Here is a 17913-nt window from a genome sequence, read left to right as displayed (position 1 = left end):
ATAGTGTAAATATTTTTCACCATACAGAGAAAGTTCATGTGAAATCAAAAGTATTGATATAGCCCCATACCAACGATAACTATAGAGAAGTTTATTTATATCTAGAAGATATAATTAATGTAATATACAAATTTAAAAAATTCAATATAAAATTCTATAAGAGATAGTTTACAGCCTGGGAACAATAATTTCAATGACAAAAAAACCGTTTATATTTTTTACTTCAAATACATCCCAATATATGCGAATGCACAATTTAAAAGTCGAAATGATCAATAGGGATTTAGATTCTCACTGAGATGTATTTAAAAGCAAATCTTATATATCCATAATCGGCTGCAAACCAAAAAAAAGCACTAAATGCATATGGAAGAGATAAGGAATGAGCTCACGTATGTTTCAAACATCTTAAACCGTTTATTAAAAATATTCAAATAAAAGAACTCAAAACCTTTAATCTGATAAAAATTGTGCCACGTCATGCATAAAAAGGTACAGCTTAAACGTGTTTTTTCATAAAAAAAACTGGTTGAAAGTTATATTAAAATTCCCCGATTAAATATCAATTAGAATAAAAATAAAACCTAAATTGCTGTGTATTTAATTAAAAACTAAAAGGGTGATTTTAAGAATCCTCTTTTTTTCATAAGGATATGATTTTAAATAAAGAAGTACAAATATTATTATCACCGATAACAAAGTTAAGTTAACAGCGCGCAATGGTATAATTAAATTAGAGGGATATTAACATATACCATATGCATACATGGTAAATGTAATTGTGTTAAAATAATTGGAAAGAGTAAAAAAATCAAAAAATCCAAGTTATTCAGAATGGAATAGAAAAACCACATTAATGATACTACTGTACCCTTATATCAGACATTTTCAGCAAAAATACCATATCATACTAAACTATTTCATACATAAATCAAGCGAAAAAAAGTAATATGCATAGATTTAATTTTGTAAATTTCCTTCCAAAATGACATGCAAAAGACAAGAAAACAAATAAGATTTTTATTGGATCCTGGTACACTTATACCGATCTTAACACAAAATATGAAATTAATAGGCGGCACGCATAGCTTCTAGTAAAGGCAATATTGATTTTGATTCCTCACGAAATATTAATAAAGAAAAAATATAAAATTCCTTTTAAGCTTGTCAAATAGCGCACAAAGAAATAAAATAGTAGCATTGGTATTAAAAAATTATATGACAGGAATCTATTTTAGATTTCTAGCTTTAAAGGTAGAAAGATAAAAATTTTAAATTAAAACTAAAAGAAAAACTAAAAATATGATGATCTTATAAACACCAACTTTTTTGAAAAAAATACGATGCTCAGGCAGGATAGAATCAAAAAGCTATATAGAATGAGAATATCTAAAAACCAGAATTTGTTCGAAAAGAGAATCTTTGTAAATATACAAAAATATAATTTTTGATTTTTCGCGAAACAAAATCTTTGCAACATATATATTCAGAATTCTTTATAAGAACAACCAGAAACATCTGGTTATATATTTAGATATTTTAAAACATTCAAATGATTAATAAAGAATATGTAATACACATTCTAAGTTCTAGAAAAAGTAGAGTTCGCAATATCAGTAATAATTAAAGAAAATTTAATTTTTAACGATGAAAATTTTTTTGCCTTAAGTACAAGTAGCGGATGATAAAAAATATTAGTATTTCAGCCTAATTAAAAAAATCAATGATCTTAGAACATTTTTCGAAATTATTATTTTTACATGCAGTTCATACCACTTTAAGCAAAGATGGTTGCTTCATTTACATATTTTTTTATAATAAAAATTCAAAAAGAGTCAGAAAAAAAAACAATGAATTAAGATACAGAAAAATCTTATTTTGAAGCGTTTAAAACAAAATTTAAGCCACCAGATTTTAGGAACCATTTTGGCAATAAAGTTGGGTATAAAATGGCTATGGCTATGGTTTAGTCAAAAAAACACTTGATCAAGAATATAATGATTGCATGTTTTAGCAAAAAAATTAAAAAGAGCAACTATATAACTCATAAACAAATAAAAAAACCAACTTGGGCGTTTCAGCATGATAAAATCAAACATTATACATCCTAAAAACCTTAAAGCTCTAAATATTATTAATTCCGTATATATTTACCCATGGATTCAAATAATAGAATTAAATATACAGTATGCTATTTTAACGCTAAAAACATACATTATTATTATTTAAATCTTGGAGAAAGCAACATTTATAATTCCTTATGTAAACCTATGGCACCAAATAAAAGCTATTTTGCCGTGAAAATAGCTACTTAACAAAATTAGGCAATTTTTGTGGAATTATGTATGATTTTAGCATGGTTTGACGACAAAAATATATTTTTTCATATTGAAAGTCATGTCTAGTTCAATGATAATCTTATAGATAAAGAGAACACTCAAGAGAAATTTTACCTTGCCTAAGAAATTAAAATGCTCTAATAAATAGAAAAACAAAATAATAGAGCATTCAGCATAGAAAAATGTATATATTGCAAAAAATCGTCGAATTCAAGCCACAAATGGCTAAAATCTGGTTTTATTATGGGGACTATTGATAAAAATAAGATTAAGTTATGGTTAAAGCAACAGAAATGCATAAAGAAGCAGTAAAAAAATGAAACTTTGATGAGTAAACCTAAAAAGCATTAATCACAATATATATTCTTATGAATAACTAACAAAAAATCAAAATTTGAAATAATTAGGGTGTTGCAATTAACAAATTAGTTAATTTATAGTTTCTACACTCGAAAACTAAAAAAAATTCGAATTTTTAGATCGGAAAATAAATACACAGAAAAATATTCTAAAAAATCTCAATTAAAATATAAATTTTGCATATAATAAATTTTTCATTGCGGGCCTAATTATTTAGCCGATTCCTAAAAATAATTTAATTTTACTTCTTTTTTTAAAAAAAGAAAATAATAAATTGCATTATTTTTCCAATATACATATAGTTCACATACGGTACTATAACTTTGATAAATGCAACTAATTAACAGATTAATAACAAATTGGGGTATGATCGATTTTAAAATAGAGTACCATGTGCTAAAATCAAGCATAATCTAGCTAACAATAAGCTCAAAGAATACAATTTCAAATATCACATGTAAAACTTGATACCACGTTCTCAAATCGATTGAAAATAAATATAGTAAAACATATATTATCTAAAAAATCCAAATCGTTTTTAACAAATCATCTTAAACCCAAATATGAAAAATCAAAATAAAATCCAAAATTATGATGCAAATAGCATGAAAAATATAAAATCGAGGTTTTTTTATATTTTAAATTCTAATAATAGTTTTTTCTTATTTTATATCCAAGTAGAACCAAAGTGTTTACCATCTTGAGCTATTCCCACCTTATGACTACAGAAATTCGCAAAGCTGTTTTTTACAATATTTCTTGACATATAGAAAACATATATCTAAATGTCAATGTATATGTTTGAAAATTTGAATATAATGCTGTATATTACCGTTAAGATAATATATACTGTTAACTTTCCATTTAAGTGATATTACAAATGAAAATTGAATAAATCGTACTATAACAAATTAAAACCATAGAACGTTTTAGAACAGAATATTATACGTATTTTTTTAGTAATATTAGATAAACAAGAACGAAACACAAAGCATATTTTAAGGTGATACGAATAAAAAACCCAAATCTCGATTATAATCGTCAAAAAAGAAGATTTCAGGGAGTACTTAATGCATTGAACCGATAATATTGTTTTCTATAAATATTTAGATATATGCATACAGAGACCTAGGCTATAAAAGTTAAATATTCAATTTATAATGACTTTGAATTTTTTTGATAAATAAAATAAAGCATAGATTTATTGAGGATAAATATAAAAAAATCAAGTTTTTTTAGAAGATAAAATGATAACCGTTAATAGAGTTATATTTTTTCCTTATATTGTTTATACGACAGTTTAATGTCCATTATGTCTTATCTCACTATAGTTAGACCAATTTATATTTTTTATGGTTTTTAAATATATTCTGTACAACATACATTTGTGTATTTAATATAATGATTTTGCAATATATTTTTTAAATTTATTTGCAGAGGTCTTTATCTAATTTATATTAAATTTTGTCTCAATTCTGATTAAGAGCGGCGATGATTTAGTAGTGAAAATTTTCGACCTTTAATTTTATATTCTACTATCACAAGATCATTTTTAGGCAATAAATATCGCCCAACTGCTTAGGGTGCAGCTAAAACTGTTTTCCGACCCATAAAAAAATAAAGCATTTGGTTTTAGACATATACTTTAATCCGGCGCCGAAATTATTTGACTCGATTCTCACCGAAGAACATTGATAAAAGCGAAAATTGATATGATAGAGATGTTTCACATATCGGTGGCTCGATTTCCGTAGCCAAATTAAAAGAATTAATCCTTTTTGTAATTCAGGATATAAATAAACCTAAAAAGCGGATAGCAACATTGCACAATCAATGTATTGATGAATGAAAAAAATATACGAGCTGGCAGCCAATAAGTAAATAATAAACAAGTAATTTTGTTTATTCTATTGGTAATTAAGTCATGAAATTGCTATAGGTTTACATGTATGAAATTCTAGACTCTATTTGTAGCTATATATGGATACATTTTTTACATATTATTTCAAATATTTTATAGGGGAATTTATAATCTCTAAAAGTTCGAAATAGATGTAGATTTTTCGAAGATAGCAGTAAATATAATATAGACAATTAGTAAATTATATTTCCAAATAATACAGCCGAAAAATATTTTATTGAAGTTAATATTATAACAGTCTGCATTTTCATTTATTATGTATTTTCTAAAACGTCTTTGTTTTTCATTCTCAAATAAAAAACACTAGTATTTTTAAAATATTTTATTATAAAATAACAATTTGTGAAAGTTATTATAACGCAGTTAAGAATGCTAAAGCTGCATAGGAAATATATTTGGCTTTAATACGAATATAATACAGCCAAAGAAGGTATTTGATAAGCGGCTAATATAATCCAGATAGCATGTTTTTATATAATAAATTCTAATGCGGCGTTTAGATTTGCTTTTGAGACTGACCAAATCGATTAAAAAATAGTGCATTCAGACACAATAATTACCGAAAATACCTTAGGGTTTCGATTGTATTTTATTAAGAATGGTAAAAAAATATTGATTTAAAAAAGTTTTTGCAAGAATTAAGCGGTTTTAAAGCTTTTAATCAAATACAATTTTATGATTTGCAAGTTATTTTCACTATTTTATTTTCTATGGAACGTCGCTTCTCAAATCGTAAAATTTAGTATTGTATACAGATTCATTATACAGAGAAGTCTAAACGAAGATTACAGTTTTAAAATTATTCATTAATTAAGTTTATTTTAAGGAACTTTTCGGCCTTTTTACTTTTTAGTTGCTTTCATATACCTAATCTAGCTGATTGAAATATTTTAATTTTTAGACATTTTATTCTTACGAAAGACAACATTTTCGGCATATTTTAAAGATAGATTATTTGTTCGAAGTTATTTTACTCACTGTATTATTTAAATAAAGAAAATAAGAATCAATTTAAAAATAGTAATTTTAATATAAACCAGGATCATAAAAATAATGGTACTTTAAACAAGTATATGTGCTAAAAATTATAGGTTTTTGTTGATATATTGTATACTTTGCCATAATATTATAAATGTATTTAAGTATAGGCATAAGATTTTGGTTTAGTTAAATAGTATTCTTATTTATGCAGAATTAATTTCAGATGAAATTTTAAATCGAACTCGTTAACTTTCATCATAATAATTTTACTTTCAACTTTCTAAACAATTATGGAAAGATTTTCCAAAAATAAATTTGACAGTTTTGATGTTTGTGTGCCTATAAATTGGAATGTTATGGTGAAACAAAAGTCTCTTATTTTATGCTATTTATTTTTATTTTTAGTGACGTCTTAAAGATGCAATTCTATATGATTAATCAAACATCTTGTTCATCTTTAGATGATTTTAATCAATTAGAAGCTAATAACAACAGTCAAGATGATATTATCATGCATTTTGATGTTTTGAATCGTAGTGGCTTATTAGAATCATTGTATAATGCCAATAATGCCTTTAAAGAAAGAATCGGTGGTAATATTAATGCAGTCCATCAATCTCAACATGTTGGAGCACGGGGAGCAGCTCGCCGTAAATCTTTCAGACCCATACATATTCATCAAACTAAAATAAAAACGAATAGTGCAGTGGAAGTCGACTTCCCTTCAAAAATAACAGCAAATAATTTTTTTTCTGCTTCAAAATATTTAAATGAAAGAGTTGATCATATCGAAAATTTATCACAAAAAGTAACTGTTCTGAAAAGAAGTTTACAAGCGGTAAAAAAATCAAATATTTTAGACTCCATTCAAGAAGAAAAAAATTGCCATTTTGAGCCACAAGATGATATTAAATGTGAAATTAAGCGGCAATATAGTAGCACCAATGAATCATTAAAAAATGAGCAAGATAAAAAACTTCAAAATCCTAATTTAAAAAATTCAATGATTTATAGAGATATAGCATCTTCGAGCAAAATACTCGTCACCAATATTGAAACTAATAAAGAAGACTCACAAACAAACCCAATGAATTTTTTTTTTGGTTCAAGCACTTATCGAGTTGGAGCATCTTGTTCAACTGCAAATGAAACCATATTTTACCCAGAACCAACTACTGCTCGTAACAGCATCATTAAAAATACAAAATATTTGAGTAAACTTGATTTAAAACAGGAATCAATCTCGTACATAGGAAAAGATTCGATAGACGAATATTGTTTTAATCCTAAAAGAGAAATTTCAAGCATATTCAAAAACGGAAAAAAAATATACAAAACTATGCAAAAAATTTTTAAAGATTCCTATGCAAAATTGTCCAATGAATCTGAATATTTATTTTTCAATGATGATTTTTATAAAAACGTTTTAAATGAGTTCACACCAAATGGCATATGTAAAAGCATAAGACAATTTAATAAACATGATGATATACCAGAATCCAGAAACAAATTTAACGATTTTTACGATCTTAGTTTACAAAGAATCCGAAACCAAAAGAATTTGAATATTTCACAAATCAAAAATATTTTGAAGGAAATGCTTTCAACCAATATGTTTATGCTACTTAAAAATAAGAAATTTACGGATAATATGGTTATAAATCAAAATAATGGTGCATCTTTATTTCCAGAAATACAATGTATACCCTCTGAATCATTGATTCTACTTTATTTTGTTCAAAGTGATCATTTTCTTAAACAACGACAAGGGCCACGCACAAAATATTTAGAAGGCAGAAAAAATCATTTTTTCCGTGTAATGAAAGAATATATAAAAATATTGTATCACGAAAAAAAAAATCGGTGCGAATCAAAAATTCTAGACTGGAAAGTGATTGGAAATTTAACCAAAGAACAACACAAGAAATTTTTCTTAATTTACCAAATTTCTCAAACATTAACTAAAATCGTCTTAAATAAGAATGATAGACTTGATATATTGTATATTGATTTTTTATTAATCTGCAATGCTGTTCTAATTGAAAGAATCGATCTGATCGGAATAGATTTATATAATTCACAAGTTGTACCTTTACTTGAATTATTAGGAATTTTATATAAGTCTAAATCCTATAGATTATGTGAAAAAGAATCAATTTTTCCGGGAATATTATGTCTTTTAGAATTTGCATTCACGCTAAACAAATCTAATTACCTCGAAGTTAGCAAAAAATACTATGATTCATATTTGAGTCAAAACTTAAAATCGTTTTTCAACAATAAACGCCTATTAAAAATATTTGTGCAGAAATCAAAGGAGCATAAATGCGCAAGAAAAATGCTTTTGAATAGAAGAAATTATGGTGTTAAAATAGATGATTTTAAGAGTTTTATTGATTGTGCAGAAAAAATAAATGAACAACTAAGGAAAATATTGTCTTCTTTAGCCATAGTTTAGGTTTAAATAAATGATCTGTGTATATTTTTTGCATTTTACTATCCTTATGAAATATTTTGGGTTACTTGTTTTATCCTATAAATTTTTCAGGATTTAAGAAATTTTAGATCATGGAAGAAAAAAACACGGTAAAATCAATATAAATAAAAATAGAAAAAGTAATTCTGCTACGTTTAGTAAGTTACAAGTCATAATTTAAACTTATGTCGAGATCATAAATATGAAAAAATGAAAAACTATTTTAGACTTAGATTATGAACAGAAATACCTGTTTCTAAAATTAATTCATCCAAATGTACAAAATCCACAATAAACCATCAAGTCAATTTCTTGATAAAATTATAAATATGACATATGCTTTGTTCCAGCTAAGTGTTAATAAAATTACCTATGATTCTTTTTAATTGTTATCAGGTTTCTTTTACTTTAAAGGCATACTTTTTTATATTAAAGCCTAAAGCGTAATTAATTTGTTAAAAAAAGACCCTGACCCATGGGTTTTTTTTATAAATAAACTATCTATTATTTAGGGGAATAAGTCTGTAGGTTCAATGCATATTTTCTAGGGCAATATCTAATTTTATGCTTAGATTTTTAATATTTGCTTTTATTTGAAAATAATGCATGCGATTTCAAAGGTTTTATTTTTAATTTTTTTTGTGAATTTTTAATTTAAATCTTAGATTTTACATCTTCAGATTATTTGCGTATTTTGAGATTATCAAACTAAATATATTTTATAAACTACAATTCATTTTAAAATAATATAGTTATAAGCATCAAATCATTAAAATTTTAAATATAAGATAATAGTCAATTTTACAGCATATTTCATGGTTATATTTTTATTTTTTAAAGTTGATTCTATTTCAACTTTGTTTTTCGCTATTCTAATTCAACCCTAATATATAAAATTTCTTTAAAATGCTGACGAGTATTTATAACAAGTAAAAATAAGACAATTAATAGAATATAACTGCTCTAAAAATACAACTTTTCGTTTTTTCAATATAATTGAACGTGGATGAAGTTAACGGGTAAATTTTTTTATCATGAGCTTATAGACCATTCGAACAAAACACGAACGAAGCATAACAACATAAGCATACATTTTACAAAATATACACCCTCAAAATTCAGAGTGTCGAGAACTATTTGAACTCCTAGAACTTCATAATATAATTTATAAAAATTAGCTTATGTATAATATCGTTCGACTGCTTGGTTTTAAGAATCAATAAAATCAAAGTGGGCTTTTTAGTGATGGCTGGTTTCAATAATATTTTATCTAGCGGCACGCTCGTAACAATATAAAATGTCTAACTTAGACATTTATAAATTAAAAAATGTATGATCCGTCTCAAATAATTCTTTTAAAATCATAAAAATACAAGACTTTGGTGATTATGTATAAAAAATGCATTTCATATTTTTTTCATGTTATAATTTATTTTAGGCCTTTTAATAATAAATAGTTAGGATATATCTTCCCTGGTATAATAACATTCACCCTTGAGTGCTCATAGAAAGAATGCATGTAGTAACTACAGTACTAGAAAGATGTAATCATATCTCTAATACCTTTTAGTATTCAGAATTGGCTTATAACGAGAATTCCCAAATAAAACAATCTAGCAGAATAACACAGCGACTGGTTTTTTGATTTTCATGTAATTCATGTATATTAATAATTATTTTACTTATTACAAATAGAAATTTAGTTTTTTTACGGTCAAAATATAAATTATTTTATTCGTGAACAAAACCATTTTTCGACTGATTTTATCAAAATTTATGTTTTTTAAATTCAAATTCTCTTCTAAAAGTTACATAAATATTTTATCAAATTTTTCGGCTTCTAAGGCCGCTCAATAAGATAAAGTTATTGTAAAATTTAAATATAACAAAAGCACTTAGCTCATCAAATAAAACATGATGATATTCCAAAAAATATCTAAGGATTCATTATAAGCTAATTGAAAAGTTTGTATAACTAAAATTATTATTCCTTGTTTTTATGATTATGTATCCTATTTAAGATTGATAAAATGTTAAGACGGCGTAATATCGTTGAAATTAAAATTAAATGTATAAGAATTACTCAAAGAAACATCAGAGAGTCCAGGAAAATAAATTATAAAAACAGTTTTAGAGAAACAGGAATTTAATTCTTACCACATGAGCAAAAATAGGCCAATATTCGATATATTATTTTCAATATTATGCTTAGTTGCTAAATTTAACATTTAGTGCCTAGATTCTAGATTGAAAAAATACGGGGTATAATATGCGATAAATATAGCTCACATTTTGTAAATTTAACATTCGATTAGTATAATAAGACATTTCGCTTATTATATAGAAAGTATGTTTATAAATTTCATACAAAAAACATAAAAAAAGATTACGATGCATCAAAATACAAGAATGCTAAGAATTATAATAAAGCGAGCATGAGTTGTTTATACAAAAAGTTTCATCATTTTTACCATGAATTTTTGTGGTTGACTCGTATCAGAAGAAAATTTTTGCCAAATACTGCTGTTTGTGTAAAATTTTACTATAATATATGCAGAAAAACAATTGTAAGGCATTTTTATCTACTTACTGCTTTTTAAATATCTGATTGCGGTATATAATAAAAATATTTACTTATTTTATTCATTAAAACTAATTGAATATCGCCAAATTAGCAAAGCTGTCTTTTCTGTTATGAACATGAAAAAATACTTTTAATTCAGATATAATACATATTTAACTACTTCATTAACTTTATTTTAAAAATCCAAGAATAAACTTGTTTCGTATGTAATTTAAATTATGTGTGTGCTTAGCCTACAAATGATTTTTTTGTGTAAATTCTTGTATAAAAATCAGATGTTATGTAAAAATCAGTTACGCACAATTTTACTACACAGGAAAATTTTTTTCTAAGGGAAAACCCCAAAAAACCAATTTTACCCGATTTTTATTGCTAAATCAAAAAAATAAATCTCTAGTTGGTGTATCATTAATACTAAATACATAAAAACCTGACATATTTGATTTTAGGGCTAGAAATTAAAAAAGGCAAATAAGATTTTCAAATAAATTATATTGATGTATTTTGAACCTTCTACTAGATTATCAATTTTAATGCATAAATAAATGTTCGGATATTAATCGAAGAGCTATCAGAAAGAAAATAATTATAATCTCGGTGTTTTTCAAAGGGGAACAAGTATTTTTTTAGTTATAAAATTTCTGTGGTGAAATTTTTTCGATTATAATCAGTAAGAAAGAAATGCAAAGCTTTTTGTTGCTCGTATTATTTAGTTAAACATATCATCTCTTATATAAAGACTATTATTAAAAAAGCATGAAAAACATAGCCAATTAAAAGTATTTTCAATTCTACTACCAGTCTAAATACAATATAGGGCATTTAAAATTTATTATAATTTATAAATTCAAATTTTGCGTATGATTATTCAGCATCCTAGAATTTGAAAAATAACAAAATTTGGATTTATTCATTAATCTAAATTTTAAATTTTTGTTTTCAAAGTACTTAAGCTATACCGAAAATTCCAATATCATAAATTTTAAAAAAAATAAATATTTTATTATTATTTGTTGTCTATATCATTGTAAAAAGACACCGTTTCATTATTATAACTGTTATAAATGTTTTAAAAATAAAGTTATCGATATGTATAGTAAATTTTACAGCACTTAATAAGCAGTACCTAAATAATTACCCAAAACCATTACGTAAAACGTTGAAGAAGCATGAAAAATATAAATAAATAACTTTACTAAATTTATTTTAAAGAAAAACCGTAAAGTATTTATCACGAATAGTGTATTTATAAATAGTATTAAATTATTACTTTAGGCAAGTGACGCATGAAAATTGTGATAAAGTCAAATCGCAAAAAATATAGCCTAAATTTTCGATCACGTGTTCATATGATATAAATGGAATATTTAACGTAGCTTTAAACGTGTATATCTATATTTTATCTTCTGATATAAATATATTTTAGATGACTTAAGATCATCCTTAAATTATTTTATTCGTCAAATTCTAATATTTTCTTTACTGCTTTCCTAAAATTTCTATCACAGTCTTTTAATATCGATATTATTAAATATAAATTAAAAGCGAAAATAAAAAAAGGGTAAATAAGAAAAGAAAGGAAAAAAAACATTTAAGACCAACAAAAAAAAAACACGTCCCTAAAATGCATAGAAAAGTCGTTCATAAACCGGGTATGTATACATAAATGATATTATAGTATTCAATCATAGCCTTGTATACTATTTGAGGGTATTTAAATTTAATTTCAGCAAATCTGTATTTATTTAGTTTTTGAGGTGTATATAAAAAATATAGCTCTCAATTTACAAAGACAAGCATGATTTTAGAAGTATTTTTGAATACATTCATTGGTTTATTAAATGCTTAAATTCCACAAAATTATGACTTTATGAGATCGCTCATTAAAATATGAACTTGACGCATAATCGTAAATAGGTATTAAAGAGATTGCCCATATTTGTTTAAAAATAACACATAATCCATATTTTTCGGTTTTTTATTTTGCATGTATATATTTTTATTTGAATTAGCCAAAATCATCATTAATTAATACATATTATTTTTGTCTAGTAGAAGATGTGAATTATTTTTATTTACTTATCCAATAATATATATTATATTCGTAATATAGTTGAGAATACCCTTGTCATTAAGATACGTACTCTAAATAATTTTTTAAGATATTTGTTGATTCAATAGTCAAATTATGCTATACAATATATTCATACATATACATTACCATGTAACACATATTAAAAGTCATTCAGTCTTCCTGTATTTTCCATGTTTAAAATTCATCTATATCGAAACTAATTTTTCATAAAAATTTTCTTAAAAATAAGGATTTATCTTATAGGATTAAAATTTAAATATACAATTTTTTTTTATAAATTAGTTTGATTGCGAAACAAATCATGAGCCAAATTCATTTTGAAAATTGAAGTTGTTTCTCGAGCACAACTTGCTTGATTTTCCGTGCTTACAGCATAGTTAAATACTTTTGCCTATCTTCTTCTATTCGAATGCTCGTGGACATATCTCCTTTTTTCGAGACCTATTGATTCGATGGCTTTTAACAATTTCAAGGATTTTATATATTGATGATCTGGTTCGTGACTTCTAGTTCATTCAAGTTACTTTATGATGCAACTTCATGGCTTTTTATGTTAGTTTTTATCAAAAATTTACTTATTTTTTTATATTATCAGTGAGACCTTATAAGTCTAAATTGTAAAAAAATTGACGTCCGAATCATCGACACTGAATTGTAAATTATATAAAATTTTAATTAGATAGGATTATAATTCATTGGATTAAATAAATTTGTGTATATATGTAAGTTTTACTCAAAATATCTTTACATAATCATGCCTGAAAATATAAATGAAATTCTAAAGCTACTAATATTTTTTGAGAGCTGATATATGTGTGAACATCCGAACAATATTTTAAAAATATTTGCTGTTAGTCAAATTTAACCGAAAGATAAAGATAACAATATAATTTTTTCGCTTCTTATTCATCGTAAATGTGTTTAAAGGAAGGAAATCCACGCGATAAGATTTAAAGTATTATAATCAAATTTGCAAAAATTTAAAAATGTACTCACACAAATTAAGACATTGAAAAACTATAAGCATATTAGACTCGGTATCTATGATCTGCATATGAAGCAGATGGTTAGTTAGCTTGTAAGTGCATAAAAATATGCAGTTTGTGTCACATATAAATCAGATGGAAAAAAATTTGCGTTGAAATAATGGTGGGTGTTTCCTTTTTTCACTTATTTGAGACATTGAATTATAAAGAAGTATTATTTTTTTATCTATTGGCTGAATTTATAGTTGTAATTTTAGTCTTTGTTATCAGGTACAGCTTGCTTAATTCTCTGTGCGCACAGTGTGTTTATACTTTCGGTTATCTTCTCTAAAGTCTTCTTCCATACCCCACCTTCTTTCGAGACCTATTATTCAAGGGTTTTCCTCAATCTCAAGGTTTCATATATGCCTCAACCTGGTTCGTGACATCTAGCTCCTTCAGATACCTTTCATGAAATTGTGTCACCCCACCGCCCCATATTATAACATACGGGATAATTTGCAGTAATTATAATCTTATAATAAGTTAATTATCCATATAGATGCATTTTTAAATTTTTTATTGAGTAAACAAGTAGTACCACATAATTATTAATTTTTAAAACGTTGGCTGATATTTATTTTTTTGATATGCTTATTTTACAAATTAAACTATAATTAATCCTTAAACTTGATTTTTTTATGGATTAATATCGTAATATATTTTATAGCATATAAATGTTATATTTTTATATTACTATGCGTTGATACTTTAATTTTTATTGACCAAGAAATTTTTAGAGCTTTTTATCAGTTAAATTTTCTTTTAATTTAAAATTCAATGGGCTTTAATCTTTGTTCCAGGGTTATTTAAGATTAAATAAAAAAATGTTTATGTGCGCAAAGCATATGGTTAAACAGCATAATTAAGGCAATAAAAGCATATTAAAAAAAATAATTGTATTATATTATCATCCTATATTTCTTCACAAAGTTATAGAATTTATGAAGAAATATTAGTACAAAGCCGATAAAAAAATTCAAACGATTTCTGTATATATCTCTACGGATAATTAAATCTAAGGGTTAATTAGACTATTCTATTTAATATCTAAACAATTTTCATTTTGACAATATATATTCATTCAAGTTTTTTTAATCGAATGAATTATGGCTTATCTGTATTTGTTTGAAGTGCAAAGATTTGATATAATTCGTAGCAATTCAATCTGCTAAAAACTGCTCCATACTGGGGATTGATTAGATTTAAAATATTCTCATTTAACAATAAAATTTTTAACTAATCATAGGAAATGATCCCAATATATCAGAATTTATATGGTAATTAATATTATAATACAACATGGGCAGGGTTATTGAACCTAATTCTGTTTATGGTAGTCTGTTTTCAATGATAAAAAAAATTTTAATCAAGGTTTGTATGTGATTTTTTAAAATATAACTGTAGGATCATGTCTATATATTTAATATAATATTTAAATAGTTATTTTTTGATGGGCGCTAGTAATTATTTCGATGTTTTAACGGTTATTTGTAACCCATATAATTACTAGTGTGATTTAAAATTATAAAAATGTTTAGATAATTATTTGTGCATTTTATTTATCATGGTAATCTCTATTAATAATCATTTTTTTAATTATTCTTCTGTATATTGGAATTCTGGATAGATCACAAGAGGTTAAATTTGATCTGAATATATAATATTTTAATTTTTAGTTCAATAATTATAGGTGTTTAATGCCTGCATTTAAATTTAGAGAAAAGAGTTGTACAAATTCATATCAATTATCAAGGAATTTACAAAATTTATTTATGCTTTTACCCAAAATGAAATTTAAATTAGACGCAATTTTCTTTACAAAAAATCCACAAGAGATTTTGCGAAGTAATAACTCTTAATAAAGCCTCTTTAAATTTGTCTATTTTGCAAAAAAAAATTTAAAATAACATTAAATCATCAGATGAATAAAAAATTAAATATAATGATAAATACTGTCGTTTGCATTCCTTTTAATTACCAATTCTCTTAGTATTTACCAACAATTAAACCACTTTTAAGATTTCTAAGTAATTCTCTCATCAATAATTCTTTCTTCTTAAGGAAGAGACCGTCTTTACTTTTGCGTACCTCTTTTTTATTTTTATCTTCCGAGCCTTTTGAATTCTTCCGTAAAGTGTTCTTAGCATCTTGAAAAATATTTTTTGAGTAACCACGTTTCAATTCTTCCGCTTCTGCTTCGATCTCTTTCTCTTCGATTTCCAAATCTTCTTCGCTTCTTCGAATAGCATTCCAAGTATCAATACTCAAGATGCGGCTTTTATGTAGCGGTGAAATTATGCGCCTTTCACAAGATAATTCAAGTTTTCTTTGTTCTAAAGAAACAGCAGCACTCATTAAATTCTTCAAAAGAATCGCAGTTGAAACTTCCTGAAATTTGAGATCGAAATATTTGAGCAGTTCTGTATTTTCGGATAAATAAGAATTATGCACGGATTTTTCTCGACTTTTAAGAAATGTGACCGTAGCTATTAATGCAGAAAGGCAAAAGATTAAGACAGCTATCATTGTTTTGTCTTTAATGATGGGCTAAAACTTGGCCAAAGTTTTAATTAATTATAAAAATTGAGATATATTGATTAAGAGATTTGAACTTAAATTATAAAAATTGTCGGCGCGTTGTCGTGTTTTTTTTGAATTTATTTCATATTTCAATTCAAGTGTATTCTTGTACCATTTCAAAGTTAGTTTTGGATTAAGGGCATTAACTAAAAAGAAAAAAAATAATAATATATGCTCTTATTTCGTATACATTAATTATCATCTAAATAAATCAAATACATAAATTTATATACGTAAAAAGCGGTATTATTTTTTTTGGTTTACAAGCACGTATTTATTTATATTAAAATAGTTTCTACTATTAATAATATATATAGTTTTGTTGAATATATTTATCTATTATTGATTCAAGAATTTTCACATAATTAACAGAACTAAGTTGTATTTTTTAAAGAAAGAAATAAAATATGTATGCTATAGTTTAGTTTGGAAGCAAGCGATAATAAATAAGCTTGTAATGATTTTAAACAGCAATACCAATATTATAAGGAACCATATGTGTATGCTATATGAAAATATATATTAAATTTTTATTTTGATCGTTAAAATAAATATATTTGAAATAAAGGACCAAACCCAAGTATATAATAATTCAAAAACAAAACTAAGATTAATATTATTTATAGATTGTTATATGCTATAAAAAGTTATATATACAATAGATCTAAATTAATTTTGCAGGTTAAATATTAGAAATAATAAAAACAAAAATTGGATACCCGAATGCAACATATTTTTGAATACTAATGGATTAATAATAAAGCCACATGTATGGGTTCGTAGATACTTATATAAGACGTTCCAGTTTTTTTCTAAATGTGTCAATTATCTGCTATGTAAATATATCAAAAGATACGATATAAATTTCTATTCAATTTGAATAATTACCAAGCATCTATCAAGCCTTTCATACTATATAAAAACCGCTTATATTTTTTATAATATACTTTAATACAAAATTTGAATCAGAGGGCCCCCACATATAATTATAAATAAAATGAATATATCAAAAATTACATTAAAAAAACATTTTTTAAAAATTATAGAATTCCTCTATCCATACACAAAGCACCATATACAACAATTATACAGCAACAAATCCGATCGTTTTACGTGATTTAAATGCCAGTAATATAGATACAAAAATGCTGAAAACATAATTAATACACTCTAAAGGATCTTTACAAAAAATCAATTTTTTAATGATTTTCATCTATGCAATCTTATCTAAAGTATCTAGGGTGGAATATAAATGTATATTATACGTATATATATAGCCATGAAATCCCACATAATCCCAAGAACCAGTCAAATAATATCCGAATTATTCTTGCATTAAATAATTTTATATAAAATTTAATTTGACTTGATAAAGGGCAGCATTTATCGTCAAGAAATTCTTAATTATACAATATAATAGCTTCATCATAAATTTTATTTCCTTCTTTATTATAGGTATATGATCAAAATATATAGCAGGGTTTTTGATTATGCATTAATACAGATAAGTATAAAAAGACCGGCTATTTTTTATATTACAAGTAAAATA

The sequence above is a fragment of the Rhyacophila brunnea genome, unplaced genomic scaffold (genome assembly GCF_057557595.1).
Source record: "Rhyacophila brunnea isolate RB1 unplaced genomic scaffold, BYU_Rbru_1.0 scaffold_45, whole genome shotgun sequence".
NCBI classification, from domain to species: Eukaryota; Metazoa; Arthropoda; class Insecta; order Trichoptera; family Rhyacophilidae; genus Rhyacophila; species Rhyacophila brunnea.
This window is presented reverse-complemented; position numbering follows the sequence as displayed.